The sequence below is a fragment of the Ceratotherium simum genome, unplaced genomic scaffold, assembly GCF_057802395.1.
Source record: "Ceratotherium simum simum isolate JZ-2026a unplaced genomic scaffold, ASM5780239v1 HiC_scaffold_44, whole genome shotgun sequence".
NCBI classification, from domain to species: domain Eukaryota; kingdom Metazoa; phylum Chordata; class Mammalia; order Perissodactyla; family Rhinocerotidae; genus Ceratotherium; species Ceratotherium simum.
The window spans coordinates 227,227-252,152 of record NW_028261260.1 but is presented as its reverse complement, the minus strand read 5'-3'; the positions used below and the strand labels follow the sequence as shown (position 1 = coordinate 252,152).

General features: G+C 39.3%; 1 pseudogene; it reads right to left on the bottom strand.

Annotated features, from left to right (window-relative positions):
- Positions 1-3,651: 3,651 nt before the first annotated feature.
- Positions 3,652-5,134, bottom strand: LOC147911253 (large ribosomal subunit protein eL34 pseudogene; annotated as a pseudogene).
- Between the last annotated feature and the right edge of the window lie 19,792 nt (positions 5,135-24,926).

Here is a 24,926-nt window from a genome sequence, read left to right as displayed (position 1 = left end):
CCAAAAGTGGATCTTGAATCAGCCCTGTAACCTGGCTCCCATCCATCCAAGCCACACTCCAGTAGCAGTTATGCCTGTTCAGGGACCTGCTGGGAGACACGCCCATCTGTGCCCCTGGAGGCAGGTCCACTAACCTAGGTCCAACCATGGGTTCTGAAGCAGTCCTGTAACGTGGCTCCAGCCCCTCTCAGCAGCAGTGAGGGAGCAGGCATGCCCACCCAGGGACCTGGTAGGAGGCACCCCATCTGTGCCTTCTAAGGAGGACCTGAAGACCTCAATCTGGCTGCAGATCCGAAGGAGCCCTGTGACTTATTTAGAACACCTCTAAGCTGTGGCACTGGGCTAGTCCTGCCACCCAGGGATCCACCTAGTGTCCTGGTGGGGCCATCCCAGGAATCTGACAAGAGATTTACCATTTAACCATCCACACACCTGGAAACAGGTCCACCTTCTGCAGACTCAAATGTGAACCCTGAAGTGGACCTTTGTCCCAGCCAGCCCTGTTGACCAAGGTCCTGGATGCAGTCCTATCCACTGAGGGGCCAGACAGGATTCAGCTTGCCCAAGACCCTAGTAACAGGCCCACAAATCATGGACACCACTGTGGACCCAGCCACAACCACGTGACCCATCTCCAGTAGGCTTGACTGTGACCTTGGAGGCAAACCCATCAGACCACGGACCTGACAAGAGAAGGATTTTTACCAGTGGAACCCAGTCTGTAAGGCTTGAAGAAGTATTTGCTTCTTCACATGTACTAACAACAGTACAGAGCTACACAGATCATAAAGAATCAGGAAAACATGACACCATCAAAAGTAACAAAGTTCCAGTAACCTAACTCAAAGAAATGGAGATCTACAAACTGCCTGACAAAAAATTCAAAATAGTCATCTTAAAGAAGCTGAATAAGATGCAAGAGAACACAGACAGACAACTAAACAAATGCAGGAGAATAATGAATGAACAAAATGAGGTGATTAATAGAGAAATAGAAATCATAAACAAGAATCAAACAGAAATCCTAGTATAATGACAACACCAAAAATTCGAGAGAGCTTCAACAGCAGATTTTATCATGCAGAAGAAAAAATAAGCAAACTCAAAAACATCATTTGAAATCATCCAGTTAGGCGATCAAAAAGAAAAAATAATGAAAAAGAGTGAAAAAGTGTATGAGATCTATGGGACACCACCATGGGAAGGAATACGCATACTAGGAAGTCCCAGAGGGAGAAGAGAGAGAGCGAGATGGGCAGAAAGCTTATTTAAAGAAATAATGACTGAAAAGTTCCTAAATCTTGGGAGGGATATAGATATTCAGGTTCTTGAAGCTCAAAGGACCCCACCAAGTTCAATATGATGAATATTACCCCAAGACACATTATAATCAAATCGTCATAAGTCAAAAACAAAAAGAGAATTTTGAAATCAGCAAGAGAGAAGTGACTCATCACATTTAAAGGGGTTGCAGTTTTCCCAGCAGAAACCTTGCAGGCCAGGAGGGAGTGGGGTGACCTATCCCAAGTGCTGAAAGAAAAGCACTGCAAATCAAGAACACCTTATTCAGTAGAGCTGTCCTTCGGAAATGAAGATAAGATGAAGACACTCCCAGACCAACAAAAGCTGAGGGAATTCATCAATACAAGGCCTGCCTTACAAGACATTCTCAAGGGAGTTCTTCAAGTTGAATGAAAAAACACTAAGTAGCAACATGAAAGCAGATGAAAGTATAAATCTAACTGGTAAAGGTTACATATAGTTAAATTGAGAATATTCCAACACTGTAATGATGCTGCATAACACTTTTAACTATGGTATGAATGTTAAAAGCAAAAATATTAAAACAACTATAGCTACAGTAATTTGTTAGTGGATACACAATATAATAATATGTAAAATGTGACATCAATAGCATAAAATGTGAATGAGGGGAGAAATAAAAGTGTACAGATTTGTATGCAATTAAAGTCAAGTTGTTATCACTTTAAGTTGCACTTCTATAGGTAGGAGATATTTTACATAGCCTCATGGAAACCACAAAGAAAAATTCTCTAGTAGATACACAATAGATAATGAGAAAAGAATCAAATCATAGAACTACAAAAAAATCAACAAATCACAAGAGACGACAGCGAGAGGAAGAAAGAAACTACAAAACCACCAGAAAATCCAAAAAAGAGCAATAGTGGAGCTGGCCTGGTGGCATAGTGGTTAAGTTCGTGTACTCTGCTTCTGGTGGCCCGGGGTTAGCAGGTTCAGATCCTGGGCATGGACCTACACACTGCTCATCAAGCCACGCTTTGGCAGACATCCCACATAAAGTAGAGGAAGATGGCACGGATGTTAGCCCAGGGCCAATCTTCCTCAGTAAAAAAGAGGAGGATTGGCAGCAGGTGTCAACTCAGGGCTGATCTTCACACACACACACACACACACACACACACACACACACAAAAGGGCAATAGTAAGTCCTAACCTGCCAATAACTACTTTAATGGTAAATGGATTAAATTCTCCAATCAAAGACACAGGATGGCTGAACAGACAAAATAAACAAGATATAACATTGTGCTACATATGAAAGACTGATTTTAGCTTTTAGGACATACATAGAGTAATAATGAAGGAATTGAACTAAATAACATGCAAATGGTAACCAAAAGAGAGCAGGAGTGGCTATACTTATGTCAGACAAAATAATCTTTCAGTCAAAATCTGTTCACCAGAGACAAGGAGGTCACTATATATTGATACAGGGGAAGTTCATCAAGAGGACATAAAAACTGTAAATATACTGCACTCAACATCAGAGCACCTAACTATATAAAGTAAAAATCAACAGAAATGAGAGGAGAAATCGAGAGTAATAAAATAGTAGGAGGGGACTTCATTCCCCCACTATCAACAATGGATAGATCATTGAGACAGAAAATCAATGAGGACACAGCAGAAGTGAAAAAACACTATTGACCAAAAGGAACGACAAGTCTTGTCTAGAACATCCCATCCAAGAGCAGCACAATACACATTTTTCTTTTCCTTCCTTACACATGGATGATTCTCCAGGATAGACAGAATGTTGGGCCACAAAACAAATCTTAACAAATTTTAAAAAACTGAAATCATCCCAGCTATCTTTTCCAAACACAAAGGTGTGAAACGAGAAAACAATAACAGGAGGAAAACTGGAAAATTCACAAATATGTGGAAATTACACAACATACTTCTGAACGATCAATAGTTTAAAGAAGATATCAAAAAATACCTTGAGTCAAAGAAAATGGAAACACAACATACAAAAACGTATGGGATGCAGCAAAAATAGTTCTAAGAGGGAAGTATAAAGTGACAAATGGCTACACTAAGAAAAAAGAAATCTCAAACAAACAACCTAGCTTTATGCCTCAAGAAGCTATAAAAACTAGAAAAAGGAGAACAAACGAACCCAAAGGTTAGCAGAAGGAAAGAAATAATAAAGATTAGAGCATAAATAAATGAAATAGAGCCTAGAAAGACAATAGAAAAGATCACCAAAAATACGAGTTGGTTTTTTGAAAAGATAAAATAGACAGACCTTTAGCTAGACTAACCAAGAAAAGAGACAAGACTCAAATAGGTAAAATTTAAACTAAAAAGGAGGTATTACAACTGATATCACAGAAATACACAGGATTATCAGAGACTGCTATGAACAATTACATGCCAGCAAATTGGATAATTTAGAAAAAAAGGAACCTAAGCAGAATGTAAGCCCCAAGAGGGTGGAGATGGCTGTCTGTTTTGATCACTGCTGTATCCCTAGCACCCAACACAGCACCTGGTATACAGCAGTCACTCAATAAAAATTTACTGAGTAAATGAATCAGTGAGTGAATGTGCCAGGCATTGAGTTCAGCACTTTACATGGATGATCTCATTGAGTCCTCACAACACTCTATGCTTTAGCCAGTGTCAATACCATTGATACTTCAGCTAGTATGTCTGACCCAATGGACACTCCCAAGGGCCTTGCTTTGAGCCTCAGGTCCAACTGCTCTAACGCAGCACTGCCCAACTCCCTTGGTTTTCCCCAGGGTCCTCCCAAATGGACCTCTTGTACAACACATAGGCTATATTTTAAGTCAGGTCACCCCAAATATATCTCCCAATTTGGTGAAAATATGCCCATCCATTTTCCCATGATGTAGGAACAGAAGAAACTTAAATTTTTAGAAGGCTTTTGATTTTATTTTTATTATTCAAAAAAATCTCCATTTTTAAATCTAGCTTTCTGACTGTGCTTGTGCCGTCGACACTTTCACAATGATTTTCTGTTCCTCCTTTAGAAAAGCATACTTGATCCTGTCACAGACACATTTAGCAACCATGGAGGCACCACAGGCCCAGATGATATGTTTTTTTGTTTTAGACAATCTCATAAGAACTTTAGGTCTCACGGCATGAACTCCTTGAAGCTGACCTGGGCACACGCGACATGTGGATTCTGGTGTTGTCCCTCCCTTCTTGGTATAAAGATAGACAATTCTAATACCAGGGGCTCAGGACAGCCTGGCATTGCTGGAAGCTGTATTGTAAGATAGCCTACAACAGTATGTCAAGTGCTGGACCATTTTGAATGCCTCTAGACACTATCCCCAGAAAAGGAAAAGAAAAAGAAACTTAATTGTATTTATAGAGATTAAAAAGAACTGTGTATTACAAACATTAGCCCTAATCCTTTGTCATACATTTTGCCAATACCTTCCATTATTTTCATTTGCCTTTTAGTTTTATTTACTGTATTTTTTTTTTACTTGGAAATGTTTTCCCTTTTTTGTAGCAAAATCTATCAGTCTTTCCTTTATGGTTTCTTTCTTTGCTATTATATATAGAAAACTTTTGTAGTTTAAGTAGGCAAATAATCATACATAATAACCACTTCTCTGTGGAATTGTCTGGAGTTGGAATAAAAAACCTTTGGCTTTCCAATGTGAGATCAGGGCGGTGGTGCACAGAATCCCTCCATTTCCACATAATGGCACCAGATTAGCTTTGCAGCAGCTCCAGGGTGATCTAAACCTCTCAGGGCCCTGGGGTGTGGAAGTTCTTGTCTCTGGAAGAGAAGATGGAACCGTCAGTTCTGTTTCTTCTCCAGCTTCTATAGATTTGGCTCTCTGCAAAGCATCCATCATCACAAACACGACTTCAGTTCCTTGGGCTCAATAACTTTGGGCATTACCTAGCACCTAGGCAATAAGGGAGTATGTTTGCATTACTATGTGTATATTCATACAACTTTCCTCATTAAGCTTCAGAGGACTGAACAACAACAACAATTAAATAGTTTCAAAACAGTCCTCTACAGTAGTTGAAAGTTATATAAGGAAGGAAAAGAAAAAAAAAAACTCAACCAAATGTAATACTATATGTTAAAACATGGAATTTTCTATGCACGTGAGTGAGAATTGGTTAGGATAAAGAAATTTGCACCATAAAATGAGTTAACTGGTAATGAGTAATGAATTCTAAGTATTCATTGAATTCCAATGAATCCCAAGTAAAGGGCCCTGCTTCCAGTGCCTTGCAAGAAAACCTGGAGACATATAACCTTCCCTATGAGACGGTGGGAAACATAACACAGGCTCACTGTGAGACACTGGTCTCCCAAATACACAAGCAGACCAACATTGTTTTGGCTCTACATTGAGCGCACTGGTTATCTGGAGACAGTTATATCTTACAGAAATAATAGCAAAGGTAGTGTTGTTCTCTGTGTTATATAATTATCAAAAGCAGCTTCAGAACTTGTTGGAGCCTCCCTCTGTCTTATTTGAAGAAATAAAGTTACAGCAGCAACATGAGGGTTGTGTGATGACAGGGTGCAATGGTAATTAGTTGCTAATTAGAATTTTCTGAAATACGAGGGCGATCATCAGAGGAAAACCCTACTCAACGTCACATGTAAGTTAAAAATGCCCCCGGGTAGCTATTAACTTCTGAATATAGTAGCAGGTATAAGCACTTCAGTTGAGGTTAATCAACAGTTCTATTACCTACTTAGCTTTTAGAGGTTACAACTTGATAATTTTTATGGAACTGCATCAGTCTAGGTTTATACCCAGGCTTATGAATTTATACATTTAAAAATATCTTTTATTTTATTGCAAGGCTGCTGCTAAAGAAAATTGGCTTTAATAAACATCCTTTTGATATTGGACTCAGTCCTCTTTCTTTTTCCCTTGAGATTTTTTTAGACTTTTCATCAGGGAGAGGTACTTAGGTAACTACCAACACGAAGACGTAAACAGATCTCAAAGACAAAGTCATGTTGACCTCATATGGACCTTTCCCTCATGGTGATCCGTGTCAGATCTTTTAAACAAGGAGTCAAAGGAAACTTGGCAAAATGATTCTTTTTAACCTCCAATTACAATTGAAAATCTCATTGGAACCACAAAAAAATTAGAGAAACAGTCCAGAACACAGCCAAATAATGTAGTCTAGACTTTAACTAGCTACAGAATGCTGTAATTACTGTATCTTGATTTAAGATTTGTATTTAATAAGATACAATGCAGCTGCTATATATTCAGTCTATTTATTGATAAAAATAATACCCAATAGTTTCATCTATGGGGGAAAAGTTCATTTTCTTCACATTCAACACACAAAATATTCAAACATGACAGAATCACATATGATATTTTAACAGATTTGTTTATCTGATCTTGTATGTATTTACCTATTTTTGGTCATTTGCACATAAGAACATAAATATTACCTTATTGTACCAACCCCAGTGTATTAGTTATTTATTGATGTTTAACAAATTGCCCCAAAGCTTAGTGGCTTATAATGATAAAAATGTATGATCTCTCAGTTTCTGTGGGTCAGGAATCTGGGGACAGCTTAGCTGGGTGCCTCTGGCTCCAGTTCTCTCATGGGGCTGCAGTTGAGCTGTCAGCCAGGTCTGCAGTCTCATCTAAAGACTGGCGTGGGGGGGATCCACTTCCAAGCTCATACACCTGGTTATTATCAGTCTCAGAAAGTCCACTTCCAAGCTCATTTAGCTGGGCCTCTCCATAGGACTGACTCACAGCATGGTAGGTGGCTGCCCCAGAGTGAACAATCCAAGAGAGAGCTGGAAAGAGGGCATCCAAGATGGAACCTGCAGTCTTTTTTTTTTTTTTTTTTTTGGCCAAGGAAGATTCACCCTGAGCTAATCTTCCTCTTTTTTCGCTTGAGGAAGATTGGCCCTGAGCTAACATCTGTGCCAATCTTCCTCTATTTTGTATCTGGGATGCTGCCACAGCATAGCTGACGAGTGGTGTAGGTCCACGCCTGGGATCCAAACCTGTGAACCCAGGCCACCAAAGCGGAGTGCACTGAACTCAACCACTAGGCCATGGGGCTGGCCCCTGGAACGCCCAGTCTTTTATAACCGAATCTCAGAAGTGACGTTCCATGCTTCTGCCACATTCTTTTCTTTAGAAGTGAGTCACTAAATCCCCCACCTTGAAAGGGAGGGGATTATACAGGGGTGTGAATAGCAGGAGGCAGGAATGAGAGGGGGATTATCTTAGAGGCTCCTCCCCCAACCATAATCAGTCTATGATGACTTATAGAGAGGAAGCAAATAGTTGTTCTCTCTTACTTCTTGTCTGCCGACCATCTACTTGGGAAACGACTTCCTCCTCATTCTCAGTCTGTGTGGTTCTGGGAGGCTGACTGCTCCCCCTTGCCCTGGCTCTTCGGGTTGGCAGCTGTGCTGTCCCTGGCCTGGCCAGTAATGATACTTCAACTTTCTGGCCACAGTGAGTGGTTCAGGGCTGGGCCATTTTTAGGGTCCTTTTTCAGGAACTGACGTGGGTGCTGGGAAAAAAAGGGTCACAGGTGCTGTGCAACACAGAAAACTGGAATTTTTTCCACCTTCCATACCCATATGTAAGCCGCCTTTACTCCCTGTGAAAAAACTCTTAGAATGAAACCAACACAGAATAACAGAGAGCTGAGAGGTGGAGAGCGAGGGAGCCACACCAAGCTCTCGTGACATCTCCTGCCTCTCCACACCCAGCTATGCCTGAAGTCAGGCTTACCTCTTTTTCAGTTGGTTTTGAATTGGGTTTTTGTCCCTTGCAACAAAAAATGGTCCTGATGTATAGAGATATTATGTATGCAGCCCCAAATATTCTAGCTTCCCTTAACAGAGCTAGCATATCAGTGCCTTTTAGGAATTATCTAAATATTTTGAGTATATTTACATTTTGCAACCTTAGCTTAACTCTTAGAAAACTAAGCTCCATGTGTTTCCTGTTCTGTGAGCTACATCCTTTTATTCACCTTTAATTTACTTTTCTCAAGATTCAGGAATATCTTCTTATTCCATTTAAGCTCTCTCACAGCAGGGAGAAACCCCTTCTCAATTATTTTCTCTCCAACTTGTAGCACAATATCTGGCCACATAGTAGATCCTCAATAACTGTGTAATGAATGAATGAGTAAAGAAACTTCTAAGTATACTTGAGATTATTTTTCCCTAAGTTCAATATTTTATTTTTGCCCCTATAAAAAACAATTCAATATTTTCTGCCTTCTCACATAGCCTCATACTAACATCAATTTATTCCCATATCCTTGGGCTTTTCATTGTGCCTTCCCTCCTGCAAATAAGTCATAAAAATACTAAACAAAGGTAGTCATAGGGGAATGCCCGTGTTCACGCTTCTTCCTCCAAGAAGTGCCCTTCTATCCTAAACCATTGTTTCTTGTCTCTAAGCAACTTCCCTGTGCATTGCACCAGTCTCCATCATACCAGGATAACTCCATTTTTAAAATGGCCTTTTGTGTGGAACTTTGTGAAAGGCTTTTTGGAAATCTAAATAGACACCATTGATGGGCTTTTGTCCATATGCATATATGCTCCCAAAAGAGCTTTCATAGATTGATGAGGTCTAACTTCCTCTTATGGAAACCATACGCTCTCCTCCAGCTCCTTCCTTGCCTCCCCCAATCCTACTGGCATGCAATTGTTTTTCTGGGGAGAAGGGCTCAGCTCTTCTCTGTGGATCTGCTTTGATCGGATCCTTGTCAGGTATTGTAAATAATGTAGGGTTAAGATTGCCAACGTCAAACTATCCTAAAGAGATGAATAACTATGGTTATCTTAGCACGTTGAGATGAGAAACGGAAATATAAACTCAAGTATGGTAAATATGGGCAGAAAAAAGGAAGTAAGGTTAGAAATATAGGAAGTTGGTGGTTGCCAATCAAAGCTTAGGAATGTCTTAGGTCTTTTAGGAATTTGACAATATTATCAATTTCCCTTTTCTTTAGATTCTGCCTTCTTTTGATTTCCTCAACTTTATGCTCTCATCCTACCTTGATAAATGTTCCTTCTCAGTCTTTCTCTGGATACATTTTTTGCCTCTTTAATGTGGTTGTTTTCCAGGTCCCATCCTTGGCTTTATTTTTGTTTCCCTCTATATCTTCTCCATTGTCAATTTCATATACTCCTACAGATTTAGGGAGTCTATTTATTCTATAGATGGATAGAATAAAAATGTAAATTTGGGGTGCATACTTGTTCTCTGAACTTCAGAGAAGTCTGTTCACCTGCCTATTGGACATTTCCATGTTGATATCCCATAAACACTCCCATCATGAGTCCAAAATCAAATGCATCACCTCTATATAATTTAAGGCCTTTTTCATTATATGTGACAAAAAAACATATTTCATGGACTCTAAGAAGAAGCTGAACAGGATGGGTACAACTAAGCTCAGAAGCAACTGGAACCAGGACCTGGAAAACTCCATGATTTCTCCCTCCATATCACACCTCTACTTTCCTCTATATGTCTGTTTCTTTCCTCCCATTGTTATAGACTAACTTCTTCTGCTTCTCAGTCTACCTGGTGGGAAACAATGAAGATTTCTGTGTTCCTGCTTCAGTCACACAGAGTGACACTGGCTTGATTCTCTCTGGGTCCTAAATTCACAGTCCCAAGGAAGAAAGTCACGGGCCCAGCCATGGTCAAGGTGTCCACCTGTAAATCAATCAGCTTTGGCCTCAGGTACAGGGTTACAGTGTATGCAACTTGAAGTCCCATAGCTCACTGACGATCTGCTCATTTTGCTTTAAACTTTTGTTCTCTGTGTGTTTCATTTTGGATAGTTTCTACTGCTACACATTCACCTTTACTATTCTTTTCTTCTAATGTGTCTAATCTGCTGTTAATCCCATCCAGTATGTTTTTCACCATAGATATTGTATTTTTCATGTCCACAAGTTCAGTTTGTTTATTAATGTCTTCCATTTCTCTACTTAATATGCTCAGTCTTTCCTTTAGATTCTTAAAGAAATGGAATATAGTTATAATAACTGTTTAATGTCTTTATATACTAATTCTATCTTTGTCTAATTTAATGTCTGTGTCATTTCTGGGTATGTTTCTATTGACTGATTTTTCTCCTCATTATTCATTGTATTTTCCTGCGTGTTTGCACACCTTGTCATTTTTCACTGGATACCAGACATTGTGAATTTTACCTTCTTAGGTGCTGGATATTTTTCTATTCCTATAAATATTTTCTTGAGCTTTATTCTGGGAAGCAGTTAAAAAAACTTGGAAACAGTGTCATCTTTTTGAAGCTTCTTTTAAGCTTTGATAGGCAGGATGAGAGTGGCCTTTATTCTAGAGCTAATTTTGCCACACTACTGAAGCAATGTATCTGATGCCCTGTGAGTTACCAGGTTTTTCATTCAAGGACTATTCCCTCTGCTCCTATCCAATGGTTCTTTCTTGAGCCTCGGGTAGCTCCCCCATCCTCAGGTGATCAGTACTCCCCTGAAGACTCTGGGGGCCTCTGTGGGTCTCTGGAGCTCTCTCCCTGTGCAGCGCTCCCCTCCCTGCTTCTCTTCCTGAGAACTGAAGATGCCATGGCCTCCCCGGACACTCAGGCTCCACATGGGCTCCCACTCTCTAAGCTGCACCCTGGAGACTCTCTCCAGGCAGTGAGCTAGGATGACCACAGGGCTCCCCTCATTGGTTTCCCCTCTCTCAGGGGTCACTGTCCTCACTCCCTGGTGTGCAGAGTCTGAAAACGAGTGTTTTCTATATTTTGCCTGTTTCTTAAGTTGTTTCTGATGGGAGGGTAAACCCAGTCCATGTTACTCCATCTTGGCCAGAAGTGGAAGTCCAATTCAATCTTTTGGAAATATTTGCAGTTTTTTAAAACTCTGGGCTCTTGCATGTCTCTGTACTTTTATGTCAGCTTGAAACATCTTTCCTTTCCACCCTGTCTGTCTGGCAAGACTCGGTTCCAGCATCATCTCCTCCCAAACCTTCCCAGCACCCCCATGCCCACAGCATCCCTTCTCTGTGCTCCATGGCATCATACACACACCATACGGGCTGGTGCCCCTCGTTGACCTCTAAGCCCTGTGTGCACAGATCATAGCTTATTCATCTTTCTAGCTTCAAACTTAGCACAGCTGAAACAGCAGGTACTCGATGTATGCTTGGTGAAACGCATGGAAACATTGTATATAATCACACTGAAACAGAAAACAACCTTCACCATTTATTTCTGAGTATTTTACAAGCTGTTAACCAAAAATTGGCTGTAACAAACACTTCTATATTCCGAAGTTCTGATATTGCATTTCTTTGAATCAAGTATGTCATTAGCAGAATTCTCAGCCATTAGATGTGGTGGTTTAGTTAGAAGTGTGTCTGTCTGTAGCCTTCCTTTGAGGACGGTGGCAGACTGTTTGGCATGTCTGTGCAGTAGGTTTGGTTGTTTACATTGAGCATGAAATGTTTTCAGTGTGTCATAGATTTTGAAAAAGGGCTTGTGCCTTTACGGCTCATGCTGAGCAGAATGTAACTGTAATCTGCCAAGAAAACAATCTCATCTCTTGCTCCTCATGTAGTGACACTCATCCCCGACCCAAGACAAAGTCACACCGCTGTCTCCAGCGTGCGTTATATCCTGTGTAAGCTCAATGGCCCGCTCAGTGGAAACATGCTTAACTTCGACAGGAGCTGTGTCAAGGGTTAGATCTCTGCGATTCCATCCCGGGTCCTTCATGGACTGCACATGTTCTCGTGTGCCAAAATGTGCCCCCCCCCTCCAGATCTCCAGAACACTTTGTGTAGTTTGAGCTTAAACCTACCTGAGGACTCAGTGCTTTCTTTTTGACCTAAATAATTAACTTTATGAAAAACTGACATAAATAGGACACGTTAACTGGAAAAGAAAGAAAATATGTGTGAGTATGAGCAAGTAAATAATAAAAATCCCCTAACATCACACCATTGAGAGTGTATTATATGTCACATATTATACACAAAGTATATAATATGTATCTTATATTGTACCTGCTATTTTGAAATTTGTAATTTGCTTTTCTCCCCTCATATTTTTCCAAGTCAGTATCTTTTCTAAATCCCCAAAGTAGGAAAATTTAAAATAAAATCTTTTACAAACTTTACTTTTTATGTTCTCTCTCCTTCTCTCTGGAGTATCTGCATTTTAATACAAAATTCTTGAAGACATAATGCCTACCCAAAGGAATTATTCTCAAGTGCTGCAATTTCAGGCATAATGGGGATAAATATTTTGAGTGCTTTTAAGTTGCTATACTCATTTCATTCATCCATAAGGTTAGTTCTGCCATATTATGCATAAAAGTAACAGTGTCACTAAATGGGAAGAGTAGGACTAGAAAAGAACCTTTTTAAAATTCCAAATGTCATTTTCACTATGTCCTAGGAGACAACTACTTTTAGTAAGAGCAATGATATCTGTGAAACTTTACCCCCAAAGGACAGGAGAAAAGAAAAATCAGTGGTTTGACATCGCCAACACTTTCCAACAACCTACTCAAGCCAACAATGACCAGTTTCATTGATTCCATTTAATTTATTTTCATTTAATTTGATTTTACATTTGTATCTTGAGTTGAGACAGTCAACAGCCAATTTTCTTTCCTCTTTTTTGGGAAAATATCATAATATGAAATAGTCTAATCTAGGCTGATACAAAAACAATGTTCAGGTCCCTTTAGAAGGATATACTAAGATTCATGATGGCGGGAATGATGTCTACCTCTAGTGTCTAGCATAGTGCCTGGCAAAGAAGAGGTGCTCAATACATATTTATAGAATCTTATCAAGTGACAATATGTTTGGAAGCGATCAATTATAACTGAATGATAAAGAATAAATATTTGCATTTGAAAACAAAGTATCATCTAAAAATTAATTTATTTTTGTATCCCTATGTTTTAGAATGACATTGATATACATACATATTACACCCACCCACACACCCACCCACACACACACATCAGGGTTTCTCAACCTTGATACTATTAACATTCTTTGCTGTGGGGGACTGTCGTGTGCACTGTGCACTGTAGGAGGTTTAGCAGCATCTCTGGCCTCAACCCACTAAATGCCAGTAGCACCTCACTCTCCTCCAAGTTGTGATGATCAAAAATGTCTCCAGACACTGCCTGGTATTCCCTGGGTGAGGAGACTGTCCCCAGTTGAGAACAACTCACACACACACACAAAGTTAGGACTCTTAAGAAACAATTACAGTGACTCTTAAAAGAGACAGATCATTCAAATGATAAATTATTAGTAACACATCAATTCAAAGAAGAGACTAATTTAAGAAGCAGAAATATTTACCTCTATTTCCAGAAATATGGCTAGTTATCTTGACAATATTAACTGATCTCTGAAAAGTAAAAAAATCATACCTTGTAAAAAAACACTCCTTTTGAAATAGTCTTGCATTAATTTTATACATACAGTTATTTATGTACTTGAACTTTAAGAAAAATATCATGTGAAATAAAATTGGCACCAATATCTAGTGATTCAAATAGATTACATTTTAATTCCTTCAAATTAAGATTCTTTGATAATTAATGACATTCTTGTTTTCTTCACCATGTAAAGTTAATTCTCAACGATCCACGAATGCATTATTCTGGTTCTACTAATGACTAGTTGTATGATCTTGGGCAAGTTGTTTACCCACTCAGAGCCTCAGTTTCATCATCTGCAAAGTGGAGATAATACTAATATCTACTCCTGAATGTGTTGTCAGACCTGAAAGAGTAACTACCAGTGAAGTGCTTAGAACAGTGACTGAACACCCAATGGATGTCAACAGTTATTATTAACATCTGCCAATTTGCAACCAGTTTTTCACACCATCTGACCCATCCTCTTCCTTCCCTGCCACACATCGTGTTTGGCTAATCCATTCCACTACATTACACTAAGCAAAGTAAACTAACTTCAAGATTAGCTTAAATAAAATATAATTGGGGATGCACAGCTGCCTCACTATTCTATTTATACTATTATTCTTTTCTGTTAATATCAATGGAAAACAAAGAATTCATGAGAAAAGAACAGTGGATTTTAGAAGTTTCCATTGTTATGTCCTCAAGCTCGGAGAATCTTTCCTCAGCTTTGTCCAGTTTACTAACGATCCCATTCTTCATTTCTGTTATAGTGTTTTTGAACTCAAGCATTTTTTTTTTGTTGGTTTTTTTAGAATTTCCATCTTTCTGCTTACATTATCCATCTGTTCTTGCAGCTTGTCTACTTTTTCCATTAAAGCCTTCAGCATATTTATCATAGTCTTTTTTTTCATTTCCAGGTTTGAAATTCTCAATTTTTTTCTCCCCAAGTTAAAAATCAATTTTAAATTCATTTTCTCAGGTAGTGATTTTTTTCTGTGTGAATCAAAACAATAACAGGAACAATAATGACAAGTATCTAGTAGGCCGTTTTCACCGACCCATTCCAGTGCAGAGGCCTCCAAAACAGCATCCTTGAGATGAGAATAGCTTAAGCATTTTGCCCTTTAGATTGATCGCCTAATCTCAGCTCAGGCCTGAGTGGCCAGTCTCTCAGGGACACGGGTGATGACTCTGATCCCTCAGGAAGAGACCAGTGGTCCAGCTTTGGGAGAGGGACGTTCAAGGTAGACAGCACTTGGGCAGCATTTGAAACCCGTCAGCTTTAACATCTCTGCTTTGGATTCCGGCAAGGTTCCAGGATAAACACGCCCAGGGATAGTCAGATGTACCGTATTCTTTAAAAATTGATTAGAGTGGTGAAAGGAACAGAACATAAAATATCCTGATTATTTGCAAAAGATAAAATGCAACCAAGACCTTCCTGTTAATTTTTTTCTGCTCATTCTCTTGGCTGTACTGTACGCTTGAATGCAAAAACAAAAAACTTGAATTGCCAAATTCTCTTTTCGTGAGATTGGTAAATTAACTTAAAAGTTTTATTGAAACCTGTGGAGGAATGGTTAGCAGCTTTCACGATTTATGTCATCTCTAAAAATCTGGGCGTTGATCTACGTGAAAAAAAGTCCTTGTTTACATTACACATTCCAATAAGTTTCATTTCCGATTCCTGAATGTGGGATATTATCAAAACAACTGAAAAACCTGGTCATGGAAACTGGACCCTGTCACTTTGTCAAGAATTCACCTCTTTATGAATTAATGACACATGAATACTTTAACATTTTTGTAATGAAAGGACAAGAAACTCTGTAGTGTCTCTGAATGTGGCAAGACAGGGAATTCTCGTTAGACCACATCCTCAGGTTCTTCTCTCATGTTCAACAGGCCCAGGTGATAGCCCATGTGCTCAGGTGCAGCGCCACTCCCCCAGCCCCCAGTGTTCCATCCTACTCTGGCCTGTGCATTTTTCAGGGGGTTCTGATGACACTCGTCCACAGTTTTGGAAGGAAACATTGTAACATGAGGATATTCATCATCTTAAAACAAGGATTAACGGAGAGGAAAGTCTCAGGGTGTGTGTGCTCCGATGCACTGCTGTTGGGGTGTGGCTGCAGTGACCACTGTGCTCCCAGCAGTCCCCACAATGGCTGTCTCAGACGTTTGATCTCCTGGCGCCACCACAGCAGCTGTTGACAGAGCTGGGCTCTCGTCATGGTTCAGTGTCTTCCATCAGATTTTGTAGCTCTGACCCTTCTCTGCTCGCCCCCTTCCCATTCCTATCTGCTGCGTTGATTGCTTTGTAGTTGTTTCCTAGGAGCCACTGTGTGTAACTGTATTTTACAGTATCTTTAGGGACCCACCTTCACTACACGAATCCTGTACAATAGCCGCTTATCCTGGGGTAGCCCATGTTTCTCCTCTCCAGTGGCGCTGTGAAGAACCCTGCTTACTTGGAGCTCCTCTCGTTCTCATGCTGCTGGGGCTGCTTACAAAGCTGGGCATCTCGTCTTTGGTCTCATCATTATTCTTTTCATCAATTATTCTGAAGTCAGATATGACTTTGTTAATAATGTGGACACTGGTTGTCACAGGCACTTTTATGTATCTTCCCCAACAGCTCTGTGAAGTAGGCCTGTGATCCCCATTTTACAGGGGGGGACACTGAGGCTCAGACTGGTCGATTAGCTTCCTTCACTTCACACAGTTTCTTGGGACATTTTGAGTCTCCACCTGGAACTCTGCCTCTCAGGTGTGTGCACTTAGCTGGGATTCTACTTTGTCTCTCTCTTCCAGCCTCCCCAAAGGCACACGCCCCATCCTGAGTCCATTGTCTGCTTGATGGCAGTCACCCTGCACAAACTGGCCCCTGGTGGGGAGTGGACTAGTCGGACGTGGTCCTCCGGCTTACCCTGGGCAGGTTCTAGGTTTATTGCGAGAGCTGGGGTAGTGGAAGATACTGACGGTCACTCACCTGGAAGGTTTGTTATGTAGAAATACTCCACTGACTTTTTGCAGGTGTCATGTCTTCTTTATCTTCATTGCTGCTCTGGGCTTTCTCCTGCAGTCCGTGCTGTGCAGTAACATACAGTACAGAGACTGGTGAACATAATACTGTTGCCCTGCACCAAACGGTCACATTACTCATTTTTCTAATGATGAAAGAAATACATGCTGTAAAACAAAGTCAAATTACACTGATCTATATAGAGTAAAATGAAACCTTCTCCTTTTATCCCCTTCCCTGCAAACTCACTCCCCTTCTCAGAAGGAACTATTGTTAACAGGTTGCAGCTTATTCTTCTGGACATTTCCTGTGAATTTATAAATACACAAAGTTTTTTTTTTTAACATAAATTACATAACTACATCGTTTTGCAGTTTGCTGTTTCCCAAACCATATATCATAGACATCTCTCCTTATCAGTGCACGTCACTCTAACTTACCTTTTTAGAAGTTTTAGAGGTATTCCAAAGAACAAGAATACCATGATCTGTTTATTTCTTCTTCCATAGAGATGGGATTATATCCAGTTTCACTATTATACATAATGCTGCCTAAAGGTCCTTCTATGGAATTTATTACACTGCTATTCAACTGCTCAATTTGCTTTGTTTCCTTTTAGTGAGAGACTATGACATATTTTTAACATTTTTATGGGAATTATTTTACAGGGAAATTAATTTTATCACTGAATAAAGACATTTATGGGGAAACTGGCCTTCAAGGTCATCCATCTCTATTCTGGAGAAAAATCATGAAACTTAGAAGGTATGAGGCTTGCTCCATCACATTCTAACAAGTCATATTAACAATTTAAACTTGAATGTTTGAATAGCCTCTACTCTCTCTGTTCAGAAGAATGATGACTTTTTCTTGTCTTGAAAACTTCTGACTCCAGGGGCTCTCAGTTGGGCTTCAGAGAGGATAAGATATTGGTGTTGTATCTGTTTCTCTCCAGCTGTAGGTTGCATCTTCTAAAGATCATAGAATTGAACTTGGTCCAATAGATATATATGATTTGGGTCAAAAATTCAAAGTAATGAACCCAAGATAGGAATCTATAACTTTGGTTCTTAATAAAGAATTTCCTTTGATATCCTCAAGTCTCTGAGATTATTAGTAAAAACTGACCCATGGGTGAAGAGATGTGGTTCTGCTGGCAGTGTCCGGCTTGAACATCCATGGTTAAGGCTATCACATACGTAGGTAGATTAGACTTGACTTCTCGATGACCTCTGTCCTTGGTCTTTGACCTGGGAAAAATAAGAATTTTAAAAAGCTGTTGTTATTAGCGCTCAATGCTAGAAATGCCCATTTAAGAGCAAGTTTGGTTTGGTAAATCAAAGGGAGTGTAAGCAGAACAAAGTCGTTACTATCTATACAATTTCAAAAAATTCTAATTTTTTAAAATATCACTCTATTTTTGCCACAGTGCAAACTGTGTATATATGAATGAAATATTTCTCTCTCTTTCCATTTCTTAAGTTGTTTCCATTGATTTGAGGATTTATCCTTTAATCCGGATTCTAACAAGTGTGAAAGAACATCTTGGTCCTTAAAAGAAAAGAAGCCATTGAAATTTGATTTTCTTTTAGCTCAGTATCCTACAGGTTTGAGGAATAAATTATCATGTAATGATACAATGCTTTTGAAATCTAATTGTTAATTAGAGGGGTGTAAGGGATGATTGAATGGTGGTTCATCCCCACTGTCAGGGGTATTATACACATGGATGTGTAAACACGACTCAGGAAGCTGCTTCGGCCCTGTGGCATCCCTGAGAACCACAGTGCAGGAGGATCTAGGGACACAGCCGTCTGCCTCGATCTCCTGGGTTACATGTAGATCCAGGAGTCTTGAGAGTGGCTTCAGAGCAACTAACTTTTATCTATTTCTCCCCTTCCTTCTCTCCAGCTTATCTCAAACAGTCCTAACTATCATATTTTAAAGTAAGACCAATTATAGTTATTTACATGAGCTTCTTGTTCATTATTGCAGAGTAATAATCAGGCATACCATTAAATATCATTTAATCTACTTAATTAAATTTGTTGTACCTTTTGATTGATTAGAACACAAAAGTTAGTTCAGAGTTTGATATTCACTAAATGTGTTAATCTGCTTACAACTGCCATGTGCCTCACTCCTCTTAGAAGTGTATCTTTGGCCCATCACAAGCTTTTAATGAATCAAATCACCATAAATTAAGATAATGTACTGTCTTTTGGATGATCGAGAGGCACATGGGTCCATTTTGGAAATTATGCCCATCTGTCTTTGCTCCCCATGGAAAGTTTCTGGTCACTAGGTCTCCAGGTGGCTTGCACAAGCCGTAGGTCTATAATAGCTTGGTGCCTCTCCTTCTACTTGGGGTACAAATAAAAGAGGTCAGAGAGACTTATTAAAGTTTTGGTTGCGTGAAGTCTTCTATGAAGACCATCCATGCATATTGTTCTGGATAGCTCTCTGTTCCTAAGACTACTAGTTACTTTAAGGGCTTGTCAGGAACTGTAAAAGGCCTGATATTTTACCTTACCTGCAAACCAATAAGTTAGCCTACCATGGTCTTACAGATGCTGGCAAAAGACACGAGACCCATGGGTCAGAAACAGACGACTTAAGGACACAGCAATAGAAGTGGCCAGAGTATCAGCATTTGCACCGGTTCACTAAATCCCACTTCCTACAGGGTGATACACAGTAGGCCAGGTGACACGCAGAGGGTTGCAAGAACTCAGAGCTTAAGGAACTCAAATCTTTGATAATGGGCAGGAAGTCTGTTGACCTTTGCCCTGGGGAGGGGTGTTATTTCTATTATACAGGGCAGTAAGCAAGCCTGCCCTTTGCTCCAGAGGAGGCCACTATTTCTATCTTCCAAGGCTGACAGCTCTACACACTTCCTTGCACTGAATCTATAGATCAAGTTGGGAAGAACTGGCATCTTGATGATATTGAGTCTTCGCATTCATGAACACAGAATATCTCTCCATTTATTTAGTTCGTTGAGTTCATTGATCAGAGTTTCGTATGTACATAAGCTTGCACACATTTTGTTAGATTTATAACTAAGTATTTCATTTTGGGGGATTAATGTAAATGGTATCATGTTTTCAATTTCAAATTCCACTTGTTCATTGCTGGTATATAGGAAAGTGATTGACTTTTGTATATTAACTTTGTATCCTGCAACCTTGCTATAATCACTTATTAGTTCCAGGAGTTTTTGTTAGATTCTTTTGGATTTTCTACGTAGACAATCATTGATTACATTATCTGTGAACAAAACAGTTATATTTCTTTCTTCCCAATGTGTATACCTTTTCTTTTCTTTTCTTGTCTTATTGCATTAGCTAGGACTCATTGCTGAATTTTAATGAGAGATTTACCTCATGTCTACTTTGTCTATAGGCCCATAGGATAATTCATGTTTTAGATCTAATGTGTTAGTAAACTCTTGTTAAAATATTTTCAGTGCAGAGGTACAAAAATTATATATCTAACTTTTAAAATTGGAATTGAAAACAGATGGAGCAATACAGATCTGATTAGTATATGGCACTCCTTCCTACTGTAGTTTTCTTTAAAATTTTTGGTCAGGAACGTACATGAAAAGAAAAGCAGTAAAATACACATATTTAACAATTTCTTCAGTAAAGAAATAACCACTGTGGGGAAAATGCCAAGTTTTCAAGTGACATTAAGTGATGTCCCTGGGGACTTTGAACACAGAGTTTAAGGGAAGAGCAGACATGATTCAGCACAGTGTTATTTTCTTATCCTCAATAGTATTGCAGTTTAATGTCAGTTAAAATGATTGGTATAAATTTACTATCCATTTATTTCAAATTGTCTGGTATCAAAGTATTAAGGGGTTTAGGTGCATTCTTAATGTAATATATTTTAGAAATTGAGATTAGGTACAACAGCAAGATGTGCCAAGATGGCAGAAAGCATGGCTGAAAGAGCACCAGGGTACACAGTGTCAGGTTCAGAAGTATTTTTTTTAACCTTAGAATACATTATCAAAGATACAGAATACAACATCAATGTGTAGTACCTGAAATTCTACACGCACACACACAAACACACACACATACACATATTTTGGAAGATTTTTTTCCTAAGACATCAGAGCTAAAACAATTGCTTACTTCTCTCTAGCAAAGTAGCTTAATACTTTCTTACCAGCGCTAACTCGACTTTTACAAAAGTAAAATCTTACTGGTTGATAATTACTAGTGTTACACTTAGAGTAGTAACATCAAAGATCACTGACAGCACATCACCATAACAAATATGATAATAACGAAAAAGTTGGAAATATTGTGAGAATCACCAAAATGTGACACCAGAGACACGAAGTGAGAAAATGCTATTGGAAAAATGGCGCTGATAGACTTGCTCAACGCAGGGTTGCCACAGATCTTCAATTGTAAAAAACACAATATCTGCAAAGTGCAATAAAATGAGATATGCCTGTACTTTATTTTTTAAGATTGTGTTTATTTTGACAGCTTACTATCACTGTCACACATTGCCATGGCTATTTTTTTATTGAGATATCATTAACACATAACATTGTGTAAGTTTACAATATACTATGTGTTGATTTGATCCATTTCTATGTTGCACTATGATTACCACTGTAGTGTCAGGTAACATCTCTATCACATCACATAATTATCATTTCTTTTTGTTGTGGGAACAATGACGATCTAGTCTCTTAGCAATTTTGAAGTTTATAGTAGAGTCTTGTTGTCCTTACTTTACAAAAGTACCATGGCTACTTTTAACAAATTAAATATACTATCAGTGCTTCTGCTGCTACTCCGAGTCTTCGTTTTCAGATAAAAATATATGTGGTAAACTTGAATTAACTTAAATATTTCTTTTCATTATGTAAACACTCTTGATTAATAAACATATATGATTTCTATAAAGTTGATCATTGTGATTTTTATTATGATTATCTCTATTTTTGTTTCTTGAATCGAGTGTCCCTTCTTATCAAACAGACATTTCTAGCTGACTCTGAGACTCCATGCGTAAATGTCTTGTGTGGTCAAGGGGTTTGGCAGTTTTGCTTAGAGTTGACATCACAGCTTTCATTACAATGACAGGAGTTCGTCCTAGCTCCTCTGTCCTAGAGCAAATTTAAACATGGTCATTTCACTTGTTTCTAGTCTCATTGCCTTAACTACTTTCCCTTAGGAGAACAGATTGTGTATTCTCTCTCTACTGAAGGCCTAGTTCTCTTACTTTAAAAAACAGCGCCAACTAAAATTCATTCTTTATTCTTATATGTTTACTCAGTCTTTCTCCCACTCTACTTTGTAAATCACTTTTGTAGTGCTTTAAGTGTTGCTATCTAAAATCCATGGTAATCATATTTACTACTAGTACCACTCAATGAATGCCAATTATCCAAATTAATTATTTACTTTTAAATCCACATTTTTTGGTTACATACTTGTGTTGATATTTATTCTTAATGAGTGACTGTTTCAAAGGCTGCATTTGCTTTTTTTGGGAAAAACAAAAGTTAGAAGCAAATGTTATATAAAATTTGTTCAAGAAGAGGGCAATTTTACTTAAATGATAGAATAATGCTGGCTTTCTGAATATAAGAAAAGGAATTACAATTATATATTATATTTCAGGCAAGAAAATTATTTCATGGGACAGAAATATTATTTAATACACATATCAATTATTCTTAATGGAAACGCAATCGGAAAAGATACTATTGTTCAAAGTCAAAAGAATGGGGCCAATTAATGACAATATTATAAGAGTATTGAGCAACAATGATTTTTCTACAAGTAGCCCGCTGAAACTCGCTGATGTATTCGGCCCCGAGGCTGGGTGAGGAGTTGGAGGGGTTTGCCGTGTGGACCAGTGGCATGAGTAACATGCTCAGGGCCCTGGTGCTGAAGCAATGACATTCTGGTGACCAGGGAAGTCAGTACTGAAAATACTGATTGTGGCTGTTCAGAGACTGACAAATAATCTTTCCTGATGTCTGTTTTCTACTTGTTTTGTTAAGAAGTAAGAATCAACAATTTATAAGAAACTGTTACAATTCTGAATTACTGTGCCATTTCCTTGAGGCTACCCTAGTAGAATCTAAACTGTAACTCAAACTGTCCCCTGCCATCCCACTAAAAAGGGAGCACCTGGCAGGACTCGGGTTCCTGCTCCAGAGGCCTCTGCGCCAGGCTGGGAGAGTGGCTGTTCCAGCTGAGTCCCAGGAGTCTGTGAGAAATAAGCTGGTAGGCCAGCTGCAGCAGTCGGGTGGTGGTGTGTGCAGAAACTGGGCCTGGGTCTTGATGTTTTAGAGTGAGCAGTTTGTGTGATGCCCCTGCACAGCCTGCTCAGCGCCTTTTTCTGAGAATGCTCTAAAGCTAGCCTGGGCTCACTGTGGGTGCCCTAATTAGCCTTCTCAGATTGCCCACCCTTCTCTGAATGGGTTTCTTGTTCCCCGCAAATCATAGTTAGGATGAGCAGTTTGACACCAAGAGAACAGGGCTCTGATGCCAGCTAATGACAGGAGACTCCACTCTCAACGCCCCTCTAGCCAGGGGCCCTTGAGAACCCTAGGAAAATTTGGCACGAGCGGCTTGGGGAATGTAGTTACCAAGGCCTGCTTTGGAGCGTGTAGGAGGGTGAAGAGCACAAAACTCACTGGAATCCCCTGAACTTCATAGCTGACAACTTCTACTACCAAAAGCCTCTGTTACTTTCCTTTTCTAGTGAAAAAAATCTGACTTGCCTAGCTCGGGTCAACGCCACCCTCAGGACCCACTGGCTGTGCATGAAGGGTGGTAGAGAGGGAGGACAGGAGATATGATTGGCTCAGCTCAGGACAGATGCTCTTGACCAAGCAACTGTGGCTGGTGCGTGGAGTCAGGTAAAACCAAGGTACTTCCCACTGCAGTCACAGCATGGGAGGCGAGGGCTGATCTGAGAAGAAGGAGGAGGGCTGTGCAGACTCTGCCTCCACAGCTGCTATCCCCTCTCCCACCCCTTGTAACAGACTCTTTGGTCTCTCCACCTCCCTCTCCTCCACTGCCATCTGCTCTTAGGGCTTCTCTTTCTCTATTTCTGGTACTGCCCCTACAGAAGGAATGCAGAAGATTGCAATTCCTTGTACCTTTAGGTACTTGGAGCAGAATGAAGTAGATTTAGTGAGTCGTTTGCAGCTTTGTACTTCTTGAGTGCCCTTTTAATAGCAACAAGAAAATCTCTTCCGTGGGGATTGTAGTCTTGACCTTTTAATTCTTTTCAGGTTCCTGAAATTATGCAGAATTTTTCAACTTGCTTTAGGAATTGTTTCATTTATGTCCATGTGCTGTCCTGAGCCACTGCCTCTCCCTGCAATTGGATGGGCCTTAAGAACCCACCCTAGACAGCTGCACCCTAATGTCTGTGCAGCTGAGAGAAGCTCCTTCTCCGGCAGCCTGGTTGAAAAAAGCACTAAGCTTTTTATACAATTAATTTTATTAATAAATAATTTCCAGGCACTTAAGAGTTTAGATTTAGCCATGACTTTGAGGACCATACTTTTTCCCAAATCTTGGCTTTCTGTAACAATAATTAGGGATTTACTGCTGACATAAAAACTCATCAGAACTCTTATTTAAAAGGTTAACTACCTCTCATGGGTTCAAGTTGGACGTTGCTATTCAAAATTCACTGACAACTTAAAATTTAAAATAAATTTCTTCTTTACTGTGCAGGTTCTTCATGTGATAAGAATTTTTATTTTTGCCAAAACAGAAGCTCCTAGAACGTTCTGGGAATATGTTTATTTGAGAAGAAAAATAATAAGAATTTATTTAAAGTAAATTTAACATTTAGAATAAGACAGTGTTTCGTTTCATTGACACATATTTTGTTGTTACCTTGAAGACAGTACCATAAAACAGGGGACACAGCAATGAGATAGAACTTCACTTAATCTATCAAATTGGAACTGTCCAGACATTTGAAAATATTCTGTTGTTTAAGATAGTACTTTTCAAACTATTTTTTAAAATTTTTATAGTTATGTGTCTTACAGTAACACATAAATTACATACCAGCAATTTAAAAGCATAACTACTACTGTTTAGTACAAGACAAATATAAAAACATGTATATCACCTTAAG